The sequence below is a fragment of the Sinocyclocheilus rhinocerous genome, unplaced genomic scaffold (genome assembly GCF_001515625.1).
Source record: "Sinocyclocheilus rhinocerous isolate Xijiao unplaced genomic scaffold, SAMN03320098_v1.1 scaffold12, whole genome shotgun sequence".
Lineage (NCBI taxonomy): Eukaryota > Metazoa > Chordata > Actinopteri > Cypriniformes > Cyprinidae > Sinocyclocheilus > Sinocyclocheilus rhinocerous.
In genome coordinates this window covers 113,016-123,703 of record NW_015626394.1, presented here as the reverse complement: position 1 = coordinate 123,703, position 10,688 = coordinate 113,016, and the positions used below count along the sequence as shown (strand labels likewise).

At 34.7% G+C, this 10,688-nt stretch overlaps 1 pseudogene; it reads left to right on the top strand.

Moving 5' to 3' along the window:
* LOC107714457 (KAT8 regulatory NSL complex subunit 1-like protein) overlaps positions 1-6,511 on the top strand; it is a 15,773-nt pseudogene extending 9,262 nt beyond the window's left edge.
* Positions 6,512-10,688: the final 4,177 nt, after the last annotated feature.

The window sequence follows — 10,688 nt, the reverse complement described above, 5'->3', positions numbered from 1 at the left end:
CTCCCGGCGCCTATTTATACTATAGTCGCACCGGTAGTGACGTCATGGCTGTCGCTGGCCAACGAGTTGGTGTTTTTTCAATGTATGCTTCAGACACGGGTCACGACGAGGCGTTCCCCATAGCGACCCCTAGAGGACGCAGTTCGAAGTTCCCATGAAAGGGAAGCATTGTAGACTACCTTCTCGACAAAGGATACATGTGATGCTCTTTTAAATGCCCTAAAAATGCTACCTATGTAGGCAGCTCACTACTGTAGGTTTTGGCTCATAGCTTATTTAAGAAGTAGAAGAGTGTTCATACTCTTGCTGAGGTAATTGGATGTTATGATCTTAATGGTTAATACTACAGCAATCCATTAATCGCTCATCCTTTTCACTGCATTATGCTGTCATTTCAATTTGGTCTAAATAAATTGTCTCATATCAGACAGTTACTCCATCAGCATGTCAAAATTGTGCCGTTCCTGCTGTCTTACTGATTGTATGTAGCAGCAGGAATTTGGAGTAGGAAGATCAAATTAGCCTTGGTTGTCATCAGTATAAAACTTCAGCATTCAGTTCATACTTTAATATGACATCCAGACATTTTTTCAAATTGACAATGTTTTGACATTTGGACAAGGTATTTTAATTGGTTCTTTATGTGCAAATGTTTCCATACTAAATAACCATAGCCTTATATCACCACAGTGAGCTTTTGTTTTGCTGTTGTTTTTCTTTTGTTTGTGTTATACGTATAAGTGAGGTTTGTCTTTGTCTGCTCTAACCATCAGAAACTCCATTGTCCTTCCATCTGCAAAATTCTCTGTTTGAGGATAGTTTGCTTCAGCGATCTCTCCTCCTGAAAACTGAGCGCACCAGTCCCCATCACTGTCTCAGCTCCAGAGGCAGAGTTTCCCGGTCTTTATTCCGTAAGTCATCTCATGGCATTTGTGTGTGTGTGGATGAATGAAGACATGTACTGTATGTAGGTGTGTATGCTTTGTATAAATGTGTTTGTATAAATCTGCTTCTTAGGCAGCATCCTAACTGAAATGGATCTACATGTGTCTACAAGTGTCTGATTTGGGAAGCTCTACATGGGCAGAAACACCATGTGTGAAACAAAGAAACTCAATTTTTTTTTCTCAGTAGTTTGCTATTAGCATTTTAATAAGCTAATAATGAGACACTTTTATAATAATACACATCAAATATAATTATCAGGTATTAGTCAAATTTCTATTAGATTTAAGTTTTCATTTATGAACTATTTCTTTATTATTTAAAAAATAATTTTATTATAATTTATATAATTTATTCACTTAGTAAAGATAGTAAAAAATTTTACATTGTAAAAATCTATTTAATTAAATGCTGTTCTCTTGAACTTTCTATTTATCAGAGAATCCAGAAAAAATGACTGTTTCCACTAAAATATTAAGTAGCACAACTGATTTCTGCATTGATGATAATAAAAAATGTTTCTTGAGCAACAAATCAGCATATTAGAATGATTTGTGAAGGGTCATGTGACATTGAAGACTGGAGTAATGGCTGCTGAAAATTCAGCTTTGTCATAACAGGAATAAATTACATTATAAAATACTGAAATGGAAAACAGTTATTTTAAATTGTAATAATATTTTGCTGTATTTTTGCAAAGAAATGCAGCCTTGGTGAGTATAAAAGATTTCTTTAAAAACATAAAAAAAATGTACTGACTCCAGGCTTTTTGAGCTTAACCTTTTTGAGATGAACCTAATTGATTTCAATCACAATCAGTATGTTTGTCCAAAATCATTTAGGCACTACTGTCCTCAGTATTTTTAAATACACAGTGATGTCCATGTTCAGTGCAGAGCTGCTGTACAGTTTTAATGCAGTGCTGGGGTTGAAGTGAGCTTCCCTGGCACTGGACTCTGACTCATCCGCCCCAATCATTAATGGTCTGGCACTCTTCTCTGCTCTGCTGGTTATTGTTTGACTAGGGGGGCTAATGATCCTGAAGCAGCAATGCTATTCTTAACAGAGAGAGATTGCCAGGGCGAGTGAGTGATTGCAGTGGAATGGAAGTGTGGTATGCGTTTCTAAAGCAAAAACACACCTCATGCTGTTAAGTTGATTTACTGTCAGTGCTTTGGAGCATCCCTGGAGTCAGTGAACGAACTACAAAAAAATTACTACAAAAGCACTGAATGGAAAATGAATATGCCAGGAATATTTTCTTCGCAATCACCTCATGGTCCCTCTATTCCTTTTTTCATTACATCAACTGGATGTGTATGATCTTTTAATGTCAGTTCTTCTAGAGTCCAGTGTGTGGGATGATGTAAGGTGTGTGTGTAGGCTGCTGGGTGGGTTTAGTCATAGTCTTGTGGTGTATTGTCTGTGTTTATCTCTGTGGCTCAGGCGGTCTGTCCACAGTCCTCCAGCTTCCAGACCATGAGTGGAGATCAACACAGACTCACGAATCACATAACTCACAAATCCAGCCTGAAGGCACTGCAGTGCCTACACCTACACACACACTTAACCACACACACCAGTGACCTGTCAGTGGGGTCATATTATTTATAGCCAAAATATTTTGTAGTCTTGTAGCCCCCTTAGGAGTTCCATGACCTCCTCTTTTATATATATATATATATATATATATATATATTTTTTTGCATTATTTATATAATTTCATAGTTGTACTTAAAATAAATATATTATCAACGTTGATTCTCAGTAGATGCACATGACTAGTTTGTATTTAATTCATTCAGAAAAATTAAAGGCAGTATGAAAAATACTTTAAATAATTATTTTAATATATATTTTTTTGCATTATACTAATAGAATGTAATTATTATGCATTATGTAAATTGTAATAGAAATGTTACAATGTTAAAAAATTATGAATGGCCATAAAAAGGCTTAATTTTCTGTATGCTAAATACAATATTTCTTACTTCTTTCATTAGATTTTTTGGATGAAATGACTTGGATGTGTTGACATGTTTTGTGAAACTCCATGTGTATCCATACTTATGAATATTTGTTTTGTTCTTATGAATATGCCTGTTCTGATAAGTAGAGTGTTCTATAATTAATGATTACAGATTGCAGTCATCAGCCAAAAAATGGGAGGCATTTGAAGAGGCACAGAAGGGAGAGCACTCCTATACGATGGGCACGTACCCGAGACCACCAGAGTCCAGATTACAGGGAGGGCAAGAGGAGGCGGCGCTGCTCTGAGAGGCCAATGGGTACTTCATGTGTTTAATTGCCCTTGGTGTTTCACTTATATACACCAAAGATGTTTAAGGTAGTAATACTGCTTTGTTCTAGACATCTCCAGTATTACACCCAAGTCTGATCTGGTCTCCCAGAGTGATGACAGTCAGGTGGAGGAATCTTCAGAGGATGTGACTGTCTCTTACTGTACACCCACACAACAGAGAAACTCACAGGTCTGCCCTTTGGCCAAATCGGTTGATAAATACTGTATATTTCAGTTTGAGCTAATCCAAACAGAGATAAATGTTTCTTAACTTGAAGGGAATGTTTGTCTAGTTGAATGTTAATATTTTGAGAAAGATAATCATATACTGTCCGTTTTTTACTGTAGTTCTCATCGCGCAGGAGAAATTGTGAGAGTATTTTCAGCATTGATGACATTGTTGTTCCTATGTCTCTGTTTTCATCAGTGAAAGTGGAAAGACTTAACTATAAGAACATTTTGACACCCAGGTATTGATTGTTTTCACACTGCATCAATGACATCAGGGAGACATTAGTACCTTTTTATATTGCAGTAGATCTACACTACTGTTCAAAAGTTTGGGGTCGGTACTTAAATAGGAGAACTGATTCCTCTTTGTCATAAATCATGATAAACCCATAATGAACATGCTATGCCCCTTTATATAACTCCAAATGCAGGGATTCAGCTTATGATCACTTTTCTTAGCGTAATTTATCTTCCACTGCCTTCAAATTAGTTGTCTTCTTCATTTCTTCTTCCCTTTCCTTGTCTTCCTTTTCTTTGTCTTTCCACTAAGTCAGTAATTTTTTGTATTTTTTTCACCTTATAAAAAAAGTTTGTGGTTAGTAAGATTTTTAATGTATTTTAAAAAGAAGTTTCCTTTGCTCATCAAGGCTACATTTATTTGGTAAAAAATACAGTAATATTGTAAAATGTTATTACAATAATTTTTTTTTCGATTTTAATATATTTTACTATTTATTCCTGTGATGACAAAGCTGAATCTTTCAGAAATCATTCTAACAAGCTGATTTGGGGCAAAATAAACATTTCTTATTATTATCCGTGTTGGAAACAGTTGTGCTGCTTAATTTTTTTGATACTTTTTTTTTCAGAATTCTTCAATGAATAGAAAGTTCAAAAGAACAGCATTTATTTGAAATAGAAATCTTTTGTAAATTATAAATATCTTTACTGTCACTTTCAATCAATTTAATGCATCCTTGCTGAATAAAACTATTAATTTCTTTAAATAAAATTTCTGACCCGAAACTTTTGAATGAGAGTGCCAATATGATGTTAGTTTTACTGTTTTGAGTGTTTTGTTTTCGTTTTTTTTTTGTATATATATATAATTAGAATTGTTATTAAGTCATCTTTTGGTTATTTTAGTTTAAAAAAATAATAAAATACATTTAATTTGTAAACGATTTAATACAGTGGATAATCTAAAACTAGGCATTTCTAAGCAGCTTTATATTCAAACCATTTTTGTATTGAATTGCCAGAGAAAAATAACTGTATAATGATATATATCAATACTGTGATGTAAGCTTTTGCTTCTACCGCCCACCCATAGAGTGCTTGATAGATTGTCAATGAGTCACTTTCAGTAACTTGGCTGATGCATAAAGATGTGGATGAATTCATGTATGAATTTCAGTTTTTTCCCCTTTCCTGTATTCCATTGTCTTTACTCCCATCAGTTGGCGAAAGGAGGATATTTTGCCTTTATCGAAAAGAGAGGAGGATGAGCAAGAGGAAGGGATGGTTGGTTTGCTTTCTCTCTCTGTAGGCCATAAAAAATGGTGAATGTCAGCAGTTGCAGGGTGTTGTGGAGTGATGGGCTTTATCTTTCTCAGTCAGAAGCAATAGAAGATGAAGATTTCTTTCAGAGGCACCAGAGTTATGAGCGTAGAGAGAAACTACGCTGGTCCTACTGGGATCAGGACAGAAGACACAGGATCAGGTCTGTGTGTATTTTGGTTTATTGTAAAGCTATATTATTGCACATATATTCTCCAGTACAAATTTTCTTCTCTCCACAGGTCATCCAGGAAAATCTGCTCTTCTGTATCTGTGAGAGACCATCCTGCTCACTGCCACCCACCTGTACATTCTCCTGTTCCCTTCACCTGGACCTTCAGTACTTCTGAAGATTCATCAGAAGCCAGTGTGGATGAAAAAGAGGTAAAACCTTCTTAGTAGTGAAAAATTAAATTAAATAATTAAATGATCAAGCTTGTATTCATTTGTTTCTCTCTTATGTAGCCAACGCAACCATGGAGGAGACGTACGTTCCCCCTGACTGGTGAAGATGAGGAAGCCTTGAGGTGTGATCAAGATAAGAGTGTTCTTTAATTGTACGTCCTTATTTCCATTCCTTGTGTCTTAAATCCTGGCTTTTATGAGGAAAGGATGCGAGATTGAGAGGTGAGAAAGGCTCAAAGTAAGATGTATATGTCTAATGGAATTTGCTTCCTCATCAAGCATTTCAAATCAGCGTCATATTGCTTCACTACCTTTATCTTGTTGGAGCTTGATTCATCTGGATATTTCTAATAAATCTTAATAAAGCTAGATAACTCCCTCTAGTCTATAAAGTGCCATAACTCCCTCTATTGGACACACTAGGAATAACACATGCACATACTACAGTCACATATTGCACATATTCAGCAAGCGGGGCCATCCTTATCTGATGTGTGGCCCGGTGCGAGGTAGGGAGCGGGGCCCCACTCAGTCTGGCCTTTGTCCGGCCGCACCAGTTGCACCCCCCCTAAAGATGGCCCTGTCAGCAAGGATGCATTCATATAAATTGACAAATAAATTGACCTAAGTTATTTTAAATGCTTCCTTGGTGAGCATAAGAGCCTTTTTTTCAAAAACATTGAAGTCACATCCACCTCAAACCTTTGAATGATAATGTAAATAATTTCAGATTGGAATCACATTTAGAATCTGAGTCAGTTTTTGGAATTTTTACAGAAGGAGTTGATAACTAAAATGTACAATTACTACAGTTAAAGTTAAGAGAGGAATTGGAACTGAGATTACATTGTGTTGAAATGTAGTGGAGAAAAATAAATGTTTTTCTTGCTTGTCATTTGTTTGACTGATTATTCTGTGCTGATTACAGACTTCCAGAGCACAAAAGCACAACATCTGGGGCGGACCAGGAAATGACGTCATACTGAGGCAGAATCTCAGCCATCATGGTTCTTCTCTGTTGCAAAAATCACTCTTTCAGCATTTTAAGAGTTATGACACAATGTTGTAACCAGATATTTTTCTCAACATTTCCTCAGTCTCATGGAGTTTTTTTTTTTTTTTTTAAAGATTTTATTATAAATTATTTAAAGATTTTTAACAGTTCCTACTGTATCATTCTGTCTTTTCAACAGTGTAAATTATTAAATATCTTAAGCCAGCTCCTTAAAAGTATCAACTTTAAGGCATTACATTATTTACCTATTTTATGTTATTTATTTTAACATAAGTGTATTGGTTTTCAAATGATTTATGATTTTCCTATAAATCTCATCTTTAACTACAATCTATCCAGTACTGTGGGAAAAGCACTGTGTTGGAAAGGTGTGTAAAATTACCTCATACTGCATTAAATTGATTTAGACTGCAGCATTTAGAAGTTAAAAGTCTTCCTTTATCACATTTTATGTAGCCTACACAGTGGAGTCCTTGTTATTTGAGGACCATTTCAGATTAAATACAACTCAGTGTCCATGGAGAGAAAAAAATAAATTTCTCATCTCGAAAGTTGTCTACCATTTTGGGGGAAAATATACAACATATATAAATTGCGATTTAAATGAACTGATACCGAACCCAGATCGTTCCTTTAACAGGCACAAGTACATGGATGCAATACTTATATCAACCAAAGCACTAATGCGCTCCATCTGCTCCTGAAAATTGCATTCGCAAGAAAACAGCCTGTTAGTGGCAAAGTGGACAAAACAGGAAACTACTTGTAAACACTGTAAACTACTTGATGATTCTTCCCAGTCTGTATGTCAAGCTTTGACAGCTCAAAATCCTATTGCATTGCATTGTGTGTGTGTGTGTAGTCTTTGATCTCTTTCAGCAATAAGCTGATTAGGCCATCTCACAAGCAGCCCACACTCACTGGGGAAAGGCTAATTGGCTATAAGTAGAGGTCAAGGTTACTGGCTGTCCATGAGATAGAGAAGATATTATCTCTCACTTGCTTTCCTTCTTCTAGCTCAATGACTTTTTGACACTGGTACTGCACTTCTTAAAAGTCTGAACACTCGTCACAACATTAGCTTAGTCTTTTTGAGCTGCCTTTTTATCAAGCATCCTAATCAAGAAGGATCTGATAAGGATAAAACATTTTATTGAGCATTTTTTTTCTATTTGATTTTTTAAAAATAGAATTGTTTTATCAAATCCTTTTCAGTATTTACTACATTGCCTCGTCCACCATCTTGTATTTATTTCATCACTGTGCTCGCTGCAGGACATTTGTGACCCTGGACCACAAAACCAGTCTTAAGTCGCTGGGGTATATTGGTAGCAATAGCCAGAAATACATTGTATGGTCAAAATGATTGATTTTTCTTTTATGCCAAAAATCATTCGGATAAGATCATGTTCCATGAAGATATTTTGTAAGTTTCCTACTGTAAATATACCAAAACTTAGTTTTTGATTAGTAATATGCATTGCTAAGAACTTCATCTGGACAACTTTAAAGGCGATTTTCTCAATATTTTGATTTTTTTGCACCCTCAGATTCCAGATTTTCAAATAGTTGTATCTCGACCAAATATCGCCCTATCCTAACAAACCATACATCAATGAAAGCTTATTTATTCAGCTGTATGATTATGTATAAATCTCAATTTCGAAAAATGGACCTTTATGACTGGTTTTGTGGTCCAGGGTCACATTTTAGGATTCCCTACGCCACATTAGATATATATGCCCTTAGATCTAGACAAAAACAAGATATTTTGGAACAGACTATGATGCCTTAAAATGCTGGTAGACAGTTCACTAGGTTTTGGAACATTATCAGAAATCTCGCTCTCACTAGAGCTGTCAGAACTCTGTGTTTTGCTGCAGAGTGAGTGAATAGAGCCGGTGTGTGTGACGCATAGCCACTGTATTGATCTACACTGTGTTCTGAGAGCTCGATAGGCCTCTCTTTCTTTCCCATTCTCTTTTGTTGTGAACTCTGAGAATGGAGATCTTCATTTATAACTCCAGTGAGAGGCTCAATTATTTACTTCTGCCAGCAGGGGGAGTTTTACAGGGACTTTGGTGTTGTTAAAACTAAACAAAATCTGCTGAAATAAAATACAATGTACGTATTAGACAAAAAGCATAAACTTAAAAAACTTGCTTATTGCTAATACAAAACATTAGAAATGTTGCCCTGGCAGCTAACTGAATAACGTTGAAGTACTAAAATGACTAAAACTAAAACTGAAATAAAAATATATTAAAGCTAAACACAACTATTTTAAATGCAAAACAATAAAAAAACTATTAAAACTGAAAATATATATTCACAGACCCTACTAGTGTTGTTAAAACTAAACAAAAACTATTAAAAATAATGCTGAAATAAAATACAATGTTAGACAAAAAGCATAAACTTGAAAAACAGAGAAAAAAATTAGCAATGTTGCTTTGACAAATAATTAAAATAAAATAAGTTTTATTAGTCAATTTAAACAAACTGATTAAAAGTAGCTTAAAATAAAAAATGCAATATACATATTGGACAAAAAAACCCTGAAAAATGTTGAAGTACTAAAATCACTAAGGCTAAGACTGAAATAAAAATAAATTAACGGAAAATAGAAATATTTTAAAAACAAAAAATATAAAAACATCAAAAACTGAAAATATAAAATCTAATTCGAAATATTAATAAATATGAATATGATAATTTTATATTAATATTATAGTATATAAATAATAATAAATTAACACTGGACTGGGCAATAGTAGTGACTGAAGTGATGAAGTGTTCAATTCTCCTGAGAGATTTCTGTTTGCACACTGATCTGTCAGAATCCGTTGATATATTCAGACTGCAGTCCTGACTGCTGTGGGAGACAGAGATGACAGAAATGATACACTAACTCTCCTCAATCAAATACTAATGCACGCCCAAGTCTCACACCTATTTGCCTGTCTTGGACGCAGGACTGTCTCCATAGTGATAAAGGCTCTTGATGCGCACTGGGCCTTCATACAGCTTTTCTAATTTAGGAAGTGGAGAGGATGGAAGAGCTTTCTTTGAGTGTCTCACTCACTTTGCTTCCACTATATTTTTGTCTCTATGACAACATGACTCAAACAATATCTTTTTAATTTAGCTTTGTAACACTGGCAAGCTTCTGAGGTTTGAAGGGCGGCGTTTGTTTACTAAGCTGGAATAGAAAACCCATTGTGACTATCAACTAAAACGTACATTGGTGTAAACATGTCAGTCGTTTTAACTGGCCTCTTGAGGTTCATTCATAATTTATAGGCCTCTTATTTCCACCCAGAGATGAATGTGGTTATACTGAGTGTGAGATTCTGTTGCCTAACATTTGAGACATGTAGTTAAGTGAGGGTGTGTTACATGCTCCTAAACCTACCAAGGGTTTGCCGTTATGTCCAATTTAAGGTCACACATTTAGTACTTAAAGGGATACTTCACCACGCCAAAAAATTACAATTGTTATATTTTATATATATTATATTCACTACATATATATATGCACACTACCATTTAAAAGTGAGGAGGAGGTAAAACAAAATCTGCATTTTTTTGATAAAAACAGTATTTTATTTTACTAAATAAAATCCTTCAGAAATCATTCTGATATGCTGATTTGGGGCTCAAGAAACATTTCATGTTTAATATTTTTGTGGAAACCTTGATACATTGGTTTTCAGGAACTTTGATTAATTAAAAGTTCAAAACAACAGCATTTATTAGATTTTTTTTTGTAACATTATAGATGTCACTTTTGTTAAATGTAATGCATCCTTGCTGAATAAAAGTATCAATTTCTTTAACAAATCTTACATAAATATATACGTTTTAAATTTTCATTATTGCACATTCAAACATAATTGTTATTGAAGTTAATGAATACGTACTGTATGTAGTACATGTGTACTATATAATTTTGCTTAATTATATAATGATGATTTCTAATATTACTTAATTATATAATTATATATTTTTGAAGAATGTTATTAATAACACCTAATTTAGCGTTGTTATTTTGCCTCGATAAATTTTATATCGTTTTTCTCTGGCTGTCCATATGTAACACACCACACTGCAGCAGTTACATTGGCACGTCCACACTGTGATTTACGGTAATTATTCAGTAGTGGGCGGGATTACGCGGCAGTGGGCGAGATCTAGTGTGGGTGGCTCTTCACCACTGGCGTTCACTGC